The sequence below is a fragment of the Diabrotica virgifera genome, chromosome 2 (genome assembly GCF_917563875.1).
Source record: "Diabrotica virgifera virgifera chromosome 2, PGI_DIABVI_V3a".
Taxonomy (NCBI): domain Eukaryota; kingdom Metazoa; phylum Arthropoda; class Insecta; order Coleoptera; family Chrysomelidae; genus Diabrotica; species Diabrotica virgifera.
This window is the reverse complement of record NC_065444.1, coordinates 135,299,450-135,318,737: the sequence shown is the minus strand read 5'-3', so window position 1 is coordinate 135,318,737 and position 19,288 is coordinate 135,299,450. Positions and strand designations below refer to the sequence as shown.

The 19,288-nt window shown below is 38.9% G+C and overlaps 1 protein-coding gene across 3 annotated transcripts in view; it reads right to left on the bottom strand.

The window, feature by feature from the left end:
* LOC114337263 (7SK snRNA methylphosphate capping enzyme bin3) overlaps window positions 1–17,375 on the bottom strand; it is a 170,742-nt gene extending 153,367 nt beyond the window's left edge. For all 3 annotated transcript variants that reach the window (XM_050642830.1, XM_050642832.1, XM_050642833.1), the window contains exon 1: window positions 17,195–17,375. The gene's annotated coding sequence lies outside the window, so the exon portion shown is untranslated. The remainder of the gene's footprint in view (window positions 1–17,194) is intronic.
* Between the last annotated feature and the right edge of the window lie 1,913 nt (window positions 17,376–19,288).

Here is a 19,288-nt window from a genome sequence, read left to right as displayed (position 1 = left end):
AACTTCACATCCGCTTAAATGCGTATTTTAACGTTAATTCGGGTGCAGAATCACAACTACCCGTTTGTCCAACCCTTCACAGCGTTAGTCCAACCCCCTAAATTGCGAAACCACCCCTTGTTAATTGTAATTATTTTTTTTCTTAATTCAGGCTAACTTCACGTCCGCTTAAATGCGCATTTTAACGTTAATTCGGGTGCAGAATCACAACTACCCGTTTGTCCACTCCTTCGCAGCGGTTGTCCAACCCCTTAAAGTGCGAAACCACCCCCCCCCCTGTTATTTGTAATTATTTTTTTATTTCTTAATTCGGGCTAACTTCACGTCCGCTTAAATGCGTATTTAAACGTTAATTCGTGGACAGAGTCCGAATTAACCGTTTGTCCACACCTTCACAACGTTTGTTCAACCCCTTAGCGAACGGCTCCACGGGCGAGAAATTGACGCTAGCAGTAGCCGTAAAACGAACTTAAGGTTCCGCGGAACGGAATAGGAATAGCCGAACTGTACCGACTACAGGACTTGTGCGTAGTCGGTTTTGTTCGGCTATTCCTATTCCGTTCCCTGGAACCTTAAGTTCGTTTTACGGCTACTTCTAGCGTCAATTTCTCGCCCGTGGAGCCGTTCGCTTAAACTGCAAAACGACACCCGTGGAGATTGTAATTATTTTTTTAATTCTCAATTCAGGCTAACTTCACGTCCGCTTAAAAACACATTTACATGTTATTTCAGGTTCAGAATCCCAACTATCCGTTTGTCCACTCCTTCGCAGCGTTTGTCCAACCCCTTAAAGTGCGAAACCACCCCCCTGTTATTTGTAATTATTTTTTTATTTCTTAATTCGGACTAACTTCACGTCCGCTTAAATGCGTATTTAAACGTGAATTCGGGGACAGAATACCAACTACCCGTTTGTCCACCCCTTCGCAACGTTTGTCCAACCCCTTAAAGTGCGAAACCACCCTCCTGCAGATTGTAATTATTTTTTTATTTCTTAATTTGGGCTAACTTCACGTCCGCTTAAAAACACATTTACATGTTATTTCAGGTTCAGAATCCCAACTATCCGTTTGTCCACTCCTTCACAGCGTTTGTCCAACCCCTTAAAGTGCGAAACCACCCACCTGTTATCTGTAAATATTTTTTTATTTCTTAATTCGGGCTAACCTGACGTCCGCTTAAATGCTTATTTAAACGTTAATTCGGGGACAGCATCCCAACTATCCGTTTGGCCAGCACTTCGAGCATTTGTCCAACCCCTTACGGCCGGTTTCACAAATTAAAGTTAAGAGATAACCAGAGGTCACCCCAATATATTGTAATGGGGGAACCTCTGGTTATCTCTTAGCCACAAGTTAACTTTACTTTGTGAAACCGGCCGTTAAAGTGCGAAATCATTTTTTTGGCTTATAAAACGTTTATTATACATTTTAAGGAAAAATTGTTCAAATTAATAATAATATTGTTGAATACAAAAACTTCTTTACTTTTTGAGGGATTTTAGAATTGACTGAGATAATTGGCACACACTGTCCACGAATTAACGTTTAAATACGCATTTAAGCGGACGTGAATTTTTCGGACTTTTTCTAATGTCTGAAGTCTGAAGACCTGAATTAAGAAATAAAAAAATAATTACAATCTCCAGGGGGATCGGTTCGCACTTAAAGGTATTGTACAAACGCTGTGAAGGGGTGGACAAACGTGTAGTTGGGATTCTGCCCCCGAATTAACGTTAAAATACGCATTTAAGAGGACGTGAAGTTAGCCCGAATTAAGAAATAGAACAAAAATAATTACAATTAACAAGGGGTGGTTTCGCACTTTAAGGGGTTGGACAAACGCTTTGAAGGGTTGGACAAACGGGTAGTTGGGATTCTGTCCCCGAATTAACATTTAAATACGCATTTAAGCAGACGTCAAGTTAGCCCGAATTAAGAAATAAAAAAAATAATTACAAATAACGGGGGGGTGGTGTCGCACTTTAAGGGGTTGGACAAACGCTGCGAAGGACTGGACAAACGGATAGTTGGGATTCTGAACCTGAAATAACATGTAAATTTGTTTTTAAGCGGACGTGAAGTTAGCCCGAATTAAGAAATAAGAAAATAATTACAATCTCCAGGGGGGTCGGTTCTCACTTTAAGGGGTTGGACAAATGCTGTGAAGGGGTGGACAAACGTATAGTTGGGATTCTGAACCTGAAATAACGTTTAAATGCGTTTTTAAGCGGACGTGAATTTGGGCCGGGTTGAGAATTAAAAAAAAAATAAATTAAAGTCTTCAAGGGGGTTGTTTTGCCCTTTAAGGGGTTAAACAAACGCTGCGAGGGTGTGGACAAATGGGTAGTTGAGATTCTGCTCCCGCATAAACATTCATTCTAACGTCTGAAGTACTTTTTCGGCGGTACTGTCCTATTATCCGTAAGCAATATATTTATTATATATAAAAAAAATTATTTTAAAAATATCAGTGGGTGGACACAAAAATATGTGGTGGACAAACATGGACAAACGATGAACAAACAATATAGCAAGAATCTTTTTAAATTTTCAAAAATTTGTGGATTTGTGAAGTTGGCCCGAAAAAAAATTTTTGTTTATAAAAAAAAATTGATGGGTGGACTAACGAAATAACATGGTGGACAAACGTGGACAATCGAATGGCATCGATCACATTTTTTTCCCGACTTTTTCGGAGGTCCGTGAAGTTAGCCCAAATTAAGAAATAAAAAAATAATTACAATTTCCAGGGGGGTCGGCTCGTACTTTAAGGGATTGGACAAACGCTGTGAAGGGTTGGACAAACGGGTAGTTGTGATTCTGCACCCGAATTAACGTTAAAATAAGCATTTAAGAGGATGTGAAGTTAGCCCGAATTAAGAAATAAAAAAATAATTACAATCTGCAGGAGGCTGGTTTCGCACTTTAAGAGCAAGGACACACCAGGCGGCACGCGTAGAATCGACGTCGAGGCAGCGTAAAACACATGGCGCGGTATAACAGCGGCAGCTATGCTACGATTTAAAGTATTTGTATTTCGTTGTTGCCAAATTTAGTCGCGTATTGGCTGCTGTACGATAATTGTCTTTTGTAATAAATACAAGTTTATTTTATCTTAGATTAAAGAAAAAAAGAAACGCAGATATTGGATACATCCGATCATAAAGGAACGAAATTATAAGGGATTTTATACACATTATATTAACATTAATAAAATAATTATTAGTGAGTATTAAAAAGCCGTGTTCAAGAAATAACACCGTTATGAGGGAAAGCATATCACCTAAGAAAAACTATTTATAACGCTAAGAGGCATTCCATTCTATGGTACGCCACTGAGCAAATACAGGTGTTAAATTGATTAAAAAAATTATTCAAATTAAAGCCAAAGTACGTATCGAGAAAGACGAAAACCAGAATATACAAAACCGTAATAAGAGCAACAGCCACCTACGGATGTGAGACATGGGTGCTAAATAAAACAGAAGAAAAAAAGATATAGAGTTGAGAACGGAACGTGCTAAGAGCTATTTTCAGGGGAAAGAATACAGATACAGAAGACGGCTGGCATAGAAGCACCAATCAAGAATTAAGGATGCTTTACAAGGAACCAAGTGTAACAAGATACACAAAGTCATAAAGAATCAGGTGGGCAGGTCATGTCGAGAGGATGGATAAGGGAAGAATGCCAAAGATGGTACTGCACAGAAGACCAGTTGGGACTAGGAGACGAGGTAGACCAAGAAAAAGACGGCAAGAAAGTTTCAGGAAGGTGTAGTATCGATGGAAATTACACACTGGAAAGAGGAGCTGAAAAATAGGATATAGTGGAGAACCATAGTTCAGCAATTTTTACATAGACATCAAATAAAATTATATATAAATTATTAGCATAAACTGTATTATCTAAAATTGTAATTACAAGGCCTGTAGAGCATAATAGATCAAATAATAAATAAATAAATAAAATAATAAATAATAATAAATAAGGTTTTTTTATTATTTTGTTTGAATATTCATCAATGCGCATATCCCAAATAGCTGGTCTCATCTGAATTTCATTAATGAATTTTTCTACATGTGTATTTCCCATCACAAAAACACGATCTGACAACACTGACTACAGAATTCGCTAGAAAACAGCTCAAATGTGTGTGTCATACAACGATAGACGCATTTATGATATGCCGTCGAAGTCATAAAACCGATTGGCGGTGGATGGGTTCCAGGATATGTCGCCAGAGAACCGCTGCATCGAAAATTTTAAGAGCGTCTGGTGTGTGTCACAGCATCAAAATATAGTAAGGGATGCGTCGCTATCGACATCTCAGCGGGGGTTCAGTCGACGTACGCCGCCCCGTCTGTGTTACCTCTAAGGGGTTGGACAAACGTTGCGAAAGGGTGGATAAACGGGTAGTTGGGATTATGTCCCCGAATTAACGATTAAATACGCATTTAAGCGGACGTGAAGTTAGCCCGAATTAAGAAATAAAAAAATAATTACAAATAACAGGGGAGTGGTTTCGCACTTTAAGGGGTTGGACAAACGTTGCGAAGGAGTGGACAAACAGATAGTTCGGATTCTGAACCTGAAATAACATGTAAATGTGTTTTTAAACGGACGTGAAGTTAGCCCGAATTGAGAATTAAAAAAAAATAATTACAATCTCCATGGGGGTCGTTTTGCAGTTTAGAGGTTGGACAAACGTTGTGAAGGTGTGGACAAACAGTTAGTTGGGACTCTGTCCACGGATAAACGTTTAAATACGCATTTAAGCGGACGTGAAGTTGGCCCGAATCAAGAAATAAAAAAATAATTACAATTAACAAGGGGTAGTTTCGCACTTTAAGGGGTTGAACAAACGCGGCGAAGGAGTGGACAAACGGGTAGTTGGGATTCTGAACCTGAAATAACGTTTAAATGCGTTTTTAAGCGGACGTGAATTTGGCCCGGGTTGAGAATTAAAAAAAAATAAATTAGTCTTCAAGGGGGTTGTTTTGCACTTTAAGGGGTTGGACAAACGCTGCGAGGGTGTGGTCAAATAGGTAGTTGAGATTTTGCTCCCGCATAAACATTCATTCTAATGTCTGAAGTACTTTTTCGGCGGTACTGTCCTATTATCCGTAAGCAATATATTATAATAAAAAAAATATTTTAAAAATATCAGTGGGTGGACAAAAAAATTATGTGGTGGACAAACATGGACAAACTATGAACAAACAATATAGCAAGAGTTTTTTTAAATTCTAGAAAATTTGTGGATTTGTGAAGTTAGCCCGAAAAAAAATTTTTGTTTATAAAAAAAAATTGATGGGTGGACTAACGAAATAACATGGTGGACAAACGTGGGCAATCAATGGACAATCGAATGGCATCGATCACATTTTTTTTCCCGATTTTTTCGGGCTAAGTTCACGGACCTCTTTTTTCAGGACTCTGCCAGCCTTTTTCACTAGCAAGTATTCCACTGATAACTGGACAAGTGCACCTATGTAATCAATTAAGCCAAATGTTTTGGTAGGTACAAACCGGTCTTTTTTTTCGTCTTTAAAGAGGGGGGTCTGGAATCTTCAAAAGACACCTCAGTCCAGAACGCCGCCTGACTGACCTTAGTGCAGGATTCATTCTTCGTAGTACCAGCGATAGTTCCCGAGGTGCTTTAAAACGCTCTCTCGTCGCCGAGGCTACGTCGAATGCCTACCTGCTAAACCAGACCCTCCTCTGTCATCCAGCGCTCCGAAAACGGAATGGCCGCTGCCCGGTCGACATCGCTTCCGAAGCACTTTACCTTCATTTATCCACAGACTGTAAGCAAGGAGGCCCTTCATTTTCCCCGTTCCCCCTTTTTTTGGTCCCAAGATTGGGCTTTTTTTCCTTCTTTCCCACAGTCTGTCTCATACTATATCTCACTTATTCGCCTCTCGTCAAAACTTATTCCCTCTGCCTTCTACTCGCCATATATTTCCCTCTCACCCCTATCGTTGGTACAGCAGTGTTTCCTCCTCTTCTTTCTTCTTGATCACTACACGGATATAGTTGTGTATGCTAGTCCAACCAGTTTTATTTTCAATCATTCTCTCAATCATTTCTCGCACTGTCAAAAAATTCACACCTGTCTCTCTTTCCATTCTATTTCTTTCTACTATCCATCTGTTGCACTCTAGCATGGTATGTGTAACAGTGTCCGGGTGTCTGCAGTATAGACATTCGTCAGTGTCAGCCTTTCCAAACCTAGAGAGGTAGGCTCTAAAACACCCGTGTCCTGTGAGCACCTGCGTCAGGAAATAGTCCAGTCGCCTGTGACCACAGTCCATCCAATCTTTTAAGTTAGGAAGCAACATCTTTGTCCACTGTGCCACACGCTCCATGTTGTTCCATTCTTGCTGCCATCTTTCAATTGACCTTTCTCTTTCCTGTCTTCTCTCGGCCATAGTAAGCTCAAGGTCTCTTCTCTCATACAGTTCTTTTCTTTCTACTACCAACACATGCAGCGGAACACATCCAGTGATGGCCCACAAGGCTGCGGCAGACACAGTCCTGTAGGCGCATGCCACTCGCAGCAGACTTGTTCCGTCCACTCGTGTAATGAGCCCCCTGTAGGCCCGTATCCCTACCGCCTCACTCCAGACTGGGGCTGCATAGAGGACGATCGACTGCACAACACCGTGCAAGGCCCTCCTCCTTTCGGATTTGGGTCCTCCAATGTTGGGCATCACCCTCCCCAACGCAGCCGCACTGTTTGCAGCCTTCCGGGTCACCACCTGCACGTGCTCCCCCATTTTCCATTCTGGTGCAACGTCACTCCTAGGTACTTTACGTGTTTCTTGGGTGTTAGACACGCTCCTGCACATTGTAGCTCCACACTTTGCCTGTTCCTTTTCCCCTTCAGAATGATGGCCTCGGTCTTCTCTGCCGCGAGTTTCAGTCCATGCTGTGTCATCCATTTCTTCACGACGCCGCGCCGCCTGCTTTTCGTACCCGGTATTTAAGATCTGGCTCGTCCCGCGCCACTACCAGCACAGCGAGATCGTCTGCAAATGCGAAGGGGGACGTACCCTCTCCATATTCACAGTTCAGAATCCCGTCATATGCTAGATTCCATAGCGTCGGGCCCAAGACAGATCCCTGGGGAACACGTGCCTTTCTCCACCATAATTCTTCTTTCAGACAGATATTCCGCTACCACGTTCATCAGGTATCCAGGACACTCTCTCTCCTCCATTGCCTTCATTACCTCGTTCCACTGCAGCGTATTGAATGCATTCCTAACATCGAACAACAACAGGGCCGCCCAACGGTGTTCATCCCCTCTATTGCGCAATGCGTCGAATACACTCACGATTGCATCAATCGTGCTTCTCCCTTTACAGAAACCAAACTGCCTCGGGGACAAGCCTCCCGACCTCTCAATCATGCCATCGATACGTCCCCACAGCATTCTTTCATACAGCTTACCGACGCACGGAAGAAGGCAGATGGGTCGATACTTTTCCCCAGCTTTGGGAAGCAGTACCAACTTCGATGTCCTCCAAGGCTCAGGAAAGGCCTGTGCTTCCAGCAGTGCATTCATGTGCTCCAGAAGCCACGCGGGCTCCGCCCGTCCTAGACACCTCACCGTCTCAGGTGATATCTGATCCAAACCGGGGGACCTGCGCGTCTTGAGTGCGCCCAATGCCTCGACAAGTTCATCCATGGTAAAGGGTACAGCCCGCTCAGCTTCCTCGTCTCTCCGTACACCATGCCACCTGCCCGCAAGAAAGAGCTCGCGTGTTACCTCGAGCTTCTTATCCATAGGCATTTCATACGAGGGGTACGCATGGAACTTTTTCATGGCGATCCTGTATCCTTGACCCCAGACGTCCTCATCCAGTTTTTCACACAGTTCTCTCCAGTGCCTTCTTTTTTTCTGCACGAATTTTCCTGGAGAGTTCCCTCTTCCGTAGGCGGTACTCCTCCTCGATCTCCTCGATGACATCAGGATCGACTCCTGCTCTGCCCCTTGCTCTCGTTAGCCTTCTCATGACTATACATTCATTTCTTTGTGTCTCCATGTCCGCGTTCCACCAGTAGGGCATCTTGTTTACATCTCGACGACCCCTCCTGCTTCCCTCCATCGCTTCTTTAATTACCCTCTCCAGTTTTCGACTGTCGGTGATTGACCCTGCATCATGCTAACTCTCCATTTGATCAGCTCCTCGTATACTTTCCAGTCATTTCCATCGCCGCATCCGCCTCCCGACGTACCAGACGCGCGGACTGCGTTAGTAGTTCCCGCCTCGACTATCGAGAATCCGATGTACTAATGCTCCGTTCCGGTGTAGTCTGGTAAAACCTTCCACCCTCTTGCTTTCGCCGCTATTCCTTGTGTCGCCATAGTCACGTCGATGTACGTACCTGTACCTCTCCTAACAAACGTAGGCGCCAGACCTGTGTTCAGTACTACTAGATCCAGAGTACTCACCCAGTCGGTCAGTATCCTGCCGCGAGTGTCGGTGATAGGAGATCCCCACTCCGCTGCTTTTTCATTAAAGTCTCCCAGCACTACGCATTCTCCTCCTGTCTTCCCCACTTCATGCATGATCTCGTCCATCTTCCTCTCATACTCACCCACTGTTATGTTCGGAGAAACATAACAGCAGACCAGCTGCATCTTCTCCATCCGGACGATCACATATCCTTCTTTCGGTTTAATTTCATACACTCGCAGCTTTCTATTATAGATTCGTACAGCGGCCCTTCCAGTCGTATCCACAAACCATCCTCTTTTCTTAGCCGCTGTTGGGTTTGGCTCCGCCGTCACCAGCACGTCGATATTCTTTTCTACGGCGGCAGCCTCGGCGAGATCATGTGCTAATCTCGCCGTTCCCACGTTCGTTTGTAGTACTCTCAGCTCTCGGATCTTATTTCCTGTGTTCGCCATTTCTTAGACTCGGACTTCTTTCACGCTCTCTTTCATACTGTTTCCACTCGCGCGCTCTGGGACTAGTCCTTAGTGGTCCCTACTTTCAACCAGTCGGTTGAACTTTGGACATCTTCTTGAATTCGCCACATGTCCGGTCACATCGCAGTTGAGACATCTGATTGTTTCTGTCTTGCATTCCGACGCTATGTGACCCTCTTTGCCGCATCGGAAGCAACATCCTCTTCTGTTCTGCCCTTTACAGTTCCATTGCTTGTGTCCAAAGGCTAGGCATCTCAAGCATCTTGGTATTTCTGTCCTTGCTTCTATGACCCGACAGGAGGTATACTCTACCCTAATTCTTCTCATTCTTAGGATCTCTTCGGCCGCGTCTTCGTCGACATCCATCACTGCACTCATCATCCCTCTTTCTCCACCCCGTGTCTCGGTCCAGGTTTTTACTATGTCACATGCCCGCTCTTTACCTGCTGCTTCCTCTGTGGCCTTTTGGATCACATCCTCTGTTGTGTTTGGTGGGATTTCTTGCATCAAGATTCTTCTCTTTACGACGCCCCCTTTTGCCACTGCTCTCGACACACATGTGCTACCAGAGAGGAGTTTCTTCACTTCCTCCGCCATTTCCCTTCCTCCTCCCAGTTCCAGTGATATTCCTTGATTTCTGGTCTGTCTGATCCTTTTTATGTCGATGGATTTTCTTCCTGTGAGGTTACTTTTCACTTCTGTCATAAGGTCCGCAAATGATGTTTCCTTGTTTTTGCTGATAAGTACTACTCCACATTGTTCTCTGGGCTTGGTGTTAATGTTTGCCCACCCTCTTCTGGATTTTTTGCCTAGGAGCGTGATCGTCACACCCCTTCCTCTTGCTGCCCACTCCAGGATTCTCCTCGATGTCTCAACTCCTAGTGATGTTGGCGTGTGGATTCCCACTCTTTCTCTTCCTAGCTCCTCCATCTTCTGTACCAGTTTCCTGCATGGTTTGAGGAACTTCACCGACTCGAGTTCTTCCTTCTTGTTTGGGAGAAGTTTGAATCCATATTTCTCCTTGTCAATCCACGTTCCATCTACATCAGCAGACATCGTGACTCTCACAGTTCCCAGGCCTCCATCCTCATCTACCTCCGCTGGAACACCTGGTAGGTCAGGAAACATACCTTTCACCGTTTCCATGGCTTTTTTGTCCTCGTCGTTGTTGGTAACAAATACTGCCACGTCTGCTGCTATATCAGAGATGTCCCCCTCTTTCACTTCAGTTCTTTGGAAGACTTCCTCCGGCCAGTCCTCATTTAAGAACTGTTATTTCCTCGTACTCGCATATTGCCATTTTTTCCGTGATGGCGTCCACCCTCCTTTTAATGGCTTCTGGGTTCTCTAGGTCCACTTGAACACCCATTGTCGCCATTTTCTTGACTTTCAAGGGCTCCATGTTCGTCTCCACACCTCTGGATGTCGTGCAAACAGACTTCCTTGGAACCTCTTCTTTCTTCTTGCTTTCCTCCAGTTCCTCGGTATAATCGAACAACCGGTTTCTCAGGCTGTCGACCTCCTGCTTTATGGCAACCCTTGTATTTGGCACCTCAACCATATGAGTTTTTCAAGGGCCGCTACACTATCCTGGAGGCGTTCCAACTTTGTTCTTGCATTACAGTTGGGTGTTTGCTCCTCTTCCTCCGATTCATCATCGGAACTGCTGTCAGAGCTGCTCGATTCCCCTTCTTCCCTTGCGTTTTCTTTCCTTTGACTCTTCGCTTTATTTTTTTCGTCCTTCTGTCTGTTCTCTTCTCCCTCTTTTTCTCTTCCTATTCTCTTTCTTTCTTCTTCTCTCTTGGTTTGCAGTTCCTCTCTTACTTCCCTTGTTTCCCTCTTACCTTATCTTTCTTTTCCCTTGCTTCTGTTTGCGCTGGTTCTAGATCCGGGGTCTTCCTTTTCTTCCACTTTTCTCCCCTTGATTCTCGTCCCTTTCTTTTTCCCCGCCTCTTCTGTTTTCTTTTTCGCCCCCGCTGCTCTCTGTTCCGCCTTTTTGTTTTTCTTTTTTTGTCCCATCTTCCTTCCCACGAGTTGGGTCGTGTTGATCTGTCCAGTGGGGCAGTGCGCCCTTGCCCCGCCAATGCTGTTTTCCCCTCGGGTTCGCCATCTCCCTTAGGCATCGCTTGTAGCCCACTACGTTACCCCTGGGCCATGCACCCCTTCGGCACGATGGTGTTACACCTTGAGGTTGGGGTGGCGGTATACTAGGATGGTGCATAGCCGCAATCCCTATGCATATCCGTTTGTTTTCAGTGGTTTCCTCCACTGGTTTTTAAATTCGTGGAGGTTTTCTCCTATGTTAGTTTACAATCATTATTGCTCTGAGTGCTATTCATAACAGCTTAAATCCCACTGGGCCTAAGCGGATTAGTGAAACTAATCCGCTGATTTATGGAGTACCGAAAATCTGGGTATTTTAAAATATTTTTTCTCTCTCTAACTTATGTACCTACCCATTTGATTTCAGATTTATTTATATCAATTTCTGCTCTTATTTTTGAAAATAGAGAGTTGGCGCAATGATAAGATTTGATCGTTAATTTAAAACGAATCTATTGGTATAAATTTTATTGAATTTGAGTGACATTATATTTTCCATAAGATGTGTGCGATGTCCTTTAAATCATTTTTTTTAGTTAAATTGTGGCTTATTGTGTTAGTTATTTTGAACATAACATATTTCCCCGAAGAACATATTGTGTTAGTTTCAGAACCAAACTCTGAGTATTTTGGACATCTTACTTTACAATCTGGTTCAGCAAAAAATATTGCAGTCAATTTATTCTATTTCCTCAAATCGAAATGTGACTTTTCTACTTCGGTTGCAACTGGATGCGATGGAACAGCGGTAAATACTGGCGTTCACAATGGTGCAATTCGCAAATTAGAACTTCAAATTAAGAAACCACTACAGTGGTTCTGTTTGTATTCTACATGGAAACAAGCTACCATTACGATATTAGATGAAGTATTTAGATGGAGAAACCGGAGGACCTACCGTATTTTCGGGTGAAATAAGAAAGCTTTTAGAGACTTGTGAAACCCTAACTGGTTTTGAATTTCGAAAAATTCAAAGTGAACTTCCTGAAGTAGATATTAATACATTAAGTAGAGACCAAAAATATTTGTACGAAATAAGCAAAGCTGTAAGTAATGGTACCGTATCAGAGAGCTTAAAATATCGACAACCGGGAAAGATGGCACATTCGAGATGGATTACAACAGCAAACAGACTTTATGTAGGAACTTTAAATCAGACTACCGATTTAAATATTTTGACAACTTATCTGCAAAATGTGTATGTTTTCACTTGGTTTTCAATCAAAGTAAAGCCAGAAGTTAAATATGGGCCAATTCATTTGTTTAATATGATTCAATGCTCGCAATATTTATCACTAAAACTAAAGAAAATAGTGAACAAAGTCATTCAAGGTAATGGATATTTTGCACATCCTGAGAATATTCTCGTAGCCATGTTGGGTGATAAACGACCCCACATCGGAGAGCTAGGTTTGTGGCGCATATTAAAGTCTAAGAATGGGCAAGAAACCAAGGAAATTCGCCAGTTTAAAATTCCAACTATAAATTTTGAAGAGTATTTTGACTTAATTAATTGGCAAACTAGTGTAATATCAGAACCACCAATAACAAAACAATTGTCAAATTTGAAATTCCTAAATTTCCTTGTCATTCGCAAGCAGTGGAAAGATGTGTCAAACTAGAGACAGAAGCATGATTATTGGTTTGTGGAGCTGAAGCCAGAGATGGATTCATAAGAAATCGAGTTTTGTCAAGACAAGTATTACCTAAGTTTGAAACAAAATCCGATTGTTTTCAAACTTTACAGCAAATAATTAAATAAACTATGTTGTAGTCGTAAGTTCTGAGTTGTAAACAATCAAAAACAACATTAATATAAAATAAAAAAGTTATGTTTTGTTTTCAATAATTTTTTTTTATTTGTAAATTTTTAAAGTTCTGGGGGCACCGGAAGATATTGTTCTATAAATACCAAATTTTGGATAACGTTTTGCAATAATATCTAACCACTTTTCCGCATATAGGACATATCAATTTGTAAAAAAATATTTTTTTCTTTGTTTTCGCTCCACCCTAATGTACAGGTAACATGTTGTAAGCCACAAATTACAGTAAAACTTATTTAATAAAAAAAACTAATATTCCAGTTAAAACCCTTTGTAGAACTAAATTACCGTTTTGTATCCAAAGTGAAAGGGGAGAGGAATTATGTCAAATTATCATGAAGGCAATACAAATCAGTAATTTTTAAGAGCTCAAGTGTAATTTGGTAAAATTAGTTCATGAATAAAACTGTTACTTTAAATCATTTTAACTAATATTTTATTAATATCTTAACTTGAATATCTGCTAAACCTGCTCATGATGTTCTCTTTGATAAGTTGTGAAACATTAATTGTCATTAATGTCACTAAATGTTTGCTTTTGTGTAGCAATGAAGGACTTCTGTAGGGCTATTAGACAATAGGAAATTATCCAAAAAAATTATCCGTAGTAATTACACAAGAGCTCTAAAATTATCGATTTGTATCCTGAGTGACACTTTGATAGTTTTAATTTCATGACCCAAAGGGGAGGGCAAAACAAATCAGTAATTTTTAAGAGCTCCTGTGTAATTCCATAAGATTATTTCATGAATAAAACAGTTTTTTAACTCATTTTAACTAATATTTTATTGATATCTTTGCCTGAATATTTGCTAAACCTGTTCATGGTGTTCTCTTTGACAAGTTGTAAAAGATTAATTGTCAATAATGTCAATGAATGTTCATTTGTGCGTAGCAACAAAGGGCATCTGACGTAATACTTGACAGTAGGAAATTATCGAAAAAAATTCCTGCTGATTTTTATTCTTGTAGCTTTCTATTGGTCAGAATCTCTATGAATGAAATCATCACTGAAATTTTTATTTTTGTAGGTTTCTATTGGTCAAAATAGCTATGAATGAAATAATCATAATCACTGAAATTGGTAAGTTTGCACTATGAAATATGCATATTCGAGAATCAATTTTGATCTCAACTCAATGTAAGTTGTAATATGACTGATCATATTACCCGTATGCACGCTAATGGTGAATATAAAATTCTTAATTTTATGTCAAAAACTCGGCAATAACTACCTATCTCTTAAGTCCTACCAAATTTCATTTGCATATCTCAACTGGTTTTAGAGCAATAAATAAATCGTCAGTTTGTAAGAAAAAATTCAACATCCCGTATCTCAGAAACAAAAGATTTGCAAACATACATTTATAAAGCAAACTGATTATTTTTTCATGCAGAATTACCCCTTAAAGTGTGTCCCACTGTGTACTGATGAAGAACATGTCTAGTTGTTAAAGTACCTAATTTTTGTATTATCCAACATAAACGAATGAATCAAAAAACAGAATGTTAAGAAAACCTGAGACTATAGTTGGGTTTTAATTTCAGTATTTTATAAATCCTAGAATATTTCACAGTGTGATGCGAACTTTGAGAAAAAAATACAGTTTGATTTGTACACCCGGCATAAAATAAACATTTACCTGTTTAGCAACAATGTTATTACAGCGATATTGTTAAAGAATCAGGGTATAACATATTAAAAAAATCACTTAAATCAGCCAACAGGATTAGGAAATACAAGACATCAAAAATGACCAAATTTTTAAGTGGGCCAATTTCTATGCACGTAAGTTTATAATAGAAGCTATATAAAGCATAAATATAGCTTGGATTTGTTATAGTTAAGTGTGGATGTTATAATTCCCACTTGTATTTGTAGTTTCATAATCTGAAATAAACTGAATAAGATTTGTTAAGATATTAACAAATTTTATAGGATTAAGTGACAATGAGCATTTTGGTAATATGTATATACTTTTAAAATTTGAGCTATCAGTAAAGGTACAATCTATTATGTTTCACTATAAGTTGTGCCATACATAAAGAATGAATTGTTAGTTATACTGAATTCGGTCTATCGAGATTCACTTTGACACTGGCATTAGTAATTTCTTTTTTGGGAAATTCAGTTGACAGAAGTGACTGGAAATTACTACACAACCAACGCACCTGCTCATAGTCAATATTATTAATACAGTAGGAAAAATGAAAGAATACCCATGAACGAACATATAAAACACGCTGTATTTTCCTGTCACAGTGTCACACAAAAAATTGGCCAGCGCAAGTACATGTAATGATTATTGTTACATATACTTGCACTGGACAATTTTCTTTGTGACACGGTGACAGGAAAATACAGCGTGTTTTATATGTTCGTTCATGGGTATTCTTTCATTTTTCCGACTGTAGTAAACAAACATAAAAATAACATAATCCTTACGCCAATCAATAATTATTTATATTTACACCATTATAATGTATTGATAACAAATGAGAAAATTATTTATTGTACAAAATAGAAATATTTGGTAGAAATAAACTCCACAAAATTTTATGAGATTAGTAGACACTCCCACTATTTCTAATAATTGTTCTTTTTTTAATGAAAGATTAACTTGATTTTAGCAGTTAATAGTGTGAGGTAGGAATTTTTGTGTTGTATGTTTCCTATTCCGAATGTGTCAAAGTGAATCTCGGTAGAGCGAATTCAGTATACTTACTGTATCTTTGCTTTTGATATTTTGTCCAATAACAAATATTTTTAGTTGGTTTTTGAACACTTTAACCGCTTAACGTGCTTACCCGAGTTAAATCGGGTTTAAACTACGTTTCTATTTTCGCTTAACCGAGTTAACTCGTGTTTAAAATATTTGTATGATATATAAGGCGTCTACATGTTTTAACTCCTCTAGCGCTAAATAACGGTATCCCAACTTGCATGGGCACCCGTACCTATGGGCAGGGGGGCCGTGCCCCCCCTAGCTTTTCGGTTGCTTTAAACTATATATGGTTATCCAAAGTATACGAAATGTAATCTGCAACATCTTCACGTCTGGCCCCCCCTAAAAATTTTTATATGGGCGCCTGAGCCCTCTTGTTTTCTCGTTTCTAATTTTAAACTTTCTACAATCGACTGCCGACTGGGGTGGGATCACGATGAGTAGAATTCTATTTTGCTGACGTCACGTTCTGCCCTGACTGTGACGTACCTCTGTGTGTAACCCCTTGTTTTAGAGTGTATCACACTGTTAGCAATATTTAACAGTATTATACTTGAATAATTGCGATTTTCTTCTCTTACTTGTAGTATTTTGTATGTAAAAAGTTACGACCCAGTTAACTCGGGTGAGCGCATGAGGGTATTTGTTATTTTATATTTTTCTAATAAAATATGCGTTTTTTTACTTTAGATTATATCTAGTGACAATAGTCTTGTTCGTAGTTTATTTTACTGTAATAAAATAAGTAGGTAATTTTTTGAGGTATTTTTGCAAATAAATGTGTGCGTTAAGCAGTTAAATAGGTACTTAGTATAGGATTCTTTCTTTATTAGTTTAAAAGTAAGATTAAAGATTGTAAATTGTTATGAGATTGCCTATAAATAAAAATATTTTGATATTTTATTTATGTTAAATGAACATTTTTATGCCAACTTTATTGTCTTTTAACGCCACATAATTTTCATTTGTTCAAGTATTTATTCCTTCAAATAGAATTCAACTTTTGGCATTTAAATTCAACTAAAACTTAGGAAGGTTTACTTGTACATAATAGCAATTAAATCGGATTGTTAAAATAGATGCACTCACATAATATGAAGAATTTCAATTGGGCAAAACTATGTTAAAATAACTAATAACCTAGAAGAACTTCAAAAAATCATACAGTTATCTTCCATAGATAAACTATGTAATGAATAAATTATGTACTACCTAAAAAGATATTTAAACTATTCATAGTATCTCATAATTCTTTGCAGTCTAGAAAATATGACACAGGCGCAGTTTTTTTATGTCCTATATACCTACCTACATTCATTTATCCAGCAAGTATTAACAGGAAGTTAGTTTCGTTAAAAAGAAGCAAAATCAACAATACTTTCAAAACAAATAGGTACTTATTTTGTAGCAGTATTAATGAAATTGGGGAACACTTATATTTTAAAAATATAAACTCATAAAAAATGTTCCCGCAAAAAAATTCTGTACGCATGCGCCATTAACAACAAACAATTTATGCCATTGCAGAGACCTAACCAAAAGTTGATATCATAAATTTCTCGTATAATGTTTAATAAATTTCTAAAAAAACTTACTGTTACTCAATGCACAAAGGCTCTATTTGATTTCTTATCACTTTTAATGTCTCCTAACGATACCGAACTCAAACATTTTACAAATCTCTCTTCGTTCCTTCTTGCACACACCGCCTAAACGACACAAAACGACAAAACGTTGTGCAAGTAAAAAGGATTCCATTTAATATGATATGCGAGTAAACCCGAACGCTTCCGAAGTACATTACGTTTGCGTGTTTATTTATACAAGGCTAATAGTCTAAGAGCTAGTGAACCCTCCGACTAACGGTCGTCCTGTAAGGCTAGAAATTTTTCTAGTGATAATTCATAGCACACCAAGGCTAAAAACCATGACCTGGCAGGCCTCAGCGGTGCACGTGTATCTACCAGGTGAATCGAAAAGTGCAAATTTAGGGGGTAAAATAAACTTTATCCTGTAAGGTTTAAATTTAAGTATGTGTTTGAGTAAGTCATTTAGAAGAAATGTGTACAATGACAGGCGATTCTGAAGAACAGCATAATAAACGCAACAGCAGTGACACACTAGAAGGCGGGAAAAGTTCGCGCACTATTACTGCGCAGATCGTCGACCATTTTTCGCGTAGTACCAGACAGTGTAGAGAATCGACAGTGTTGCCGATTTGTACATAATTATCAGATTTATTTAACTTTTATGACATTCTAATAATAAATATTATTTAATATAATTTTATACGTATTCCTGTGGGAATTATGTCAATAATTGAGACATAACACAAAATATTGATGATGAATGGCGATTGTATTGTTAATCTTTTGCAGAAATTCCGCAGAAAATATTCAAAAATAATCTCTTACGGGTAATAAAGTTACTGCAATATAACTGATACTGCAGCATTGCAGAAATAAAAAAATCACGTTTTCTTAGATATCGTTGTCTGTCGACGTTTAAATGCGATCTGTGAGCAAATATTAAATTAGTGTTAGCAAAAGTGAAGGAGTAAAAGAATGGTTACTCCTTTCAAACAGACAAAAAATGTTAAATTATTTTAATCACATAAAGTCTTCATTTTCACAAGATCAGGATGAGGAAATTTTATTTGATAGCGTTCCAGATGAAGTTTTATTATAATAATATGATATTACATATAATTATGTTATAAGTATTTTTGAATTAACAAGTTAAGTTGAATAAAATAACTTTTTTCTTAATGTATTTTTATTACCCTTAGAAACTACCAAGATCAAAAATTTTAACATAATTTTTGGCAAAATCTGATCATTTTAGCAGTGGCTTAATATAATTTCATATAGTGACATCGGCAACACTGATGAACGAACACATCACATCAAATGTCACATCACCACTGAGATGTACTACGCGCAAAATGGCGACTCTGTACTTTTCAACTTCAAAGGCGGCATCGGGGAGTGTCCTTGCTGGTCTCGTTTATTATGCTGTGTTCTGAAGAGCATAAGACCTTGCCAGGCAAGGGGAAAGATTAGGGGTGTTTCCTAAAATTATTCTTTTTGCATCGAACAAATTTTTTTTAGCTTCTTTGAATCATTCCAAACAGAAAATTTCTTTAGTGATTTTTCTCTTAAGTTAATAGTTTTTGTTATATAAGCGATTAAAAATTTTGAAAATTGCGAAATCGGTCATTTTTAACCCTAAATCGGACATTTATCTAAAAATTTCAATTTTGCCAAGGTACGTAGATATTCTTTAAACATTGGTTGATGAAACCCCGAAGAGTTATTTGCAATAAAATATCGATAACCCCTTTGTTTTTTAATTGCTTATCAAGCGGGCGCGTCACTGTAGTATAAGTGAGCAGGACGTTTGAGTTTGCATAAATTCATTATCTCGAGAATGGGCAAATTTCAAGAGAAATCCTCAGACAGGTCGATTTTTATTTTTGAATTAGGACTTTTTGGCATATATATAATACTAGTGACGTCATCCATCTGGGCGTGATGACGTAATCGATGATTTTTTTAAATAAGAATAGGGGTTGTGTGATAGCTCATTTGAAAGGTTATTTAATTCTCTATTCAGTAATATAAACATTAACATAATTATTTATACAGGGTGTAAAAAAAACATTTTCTTCTATTTGTCAAATTTAATCA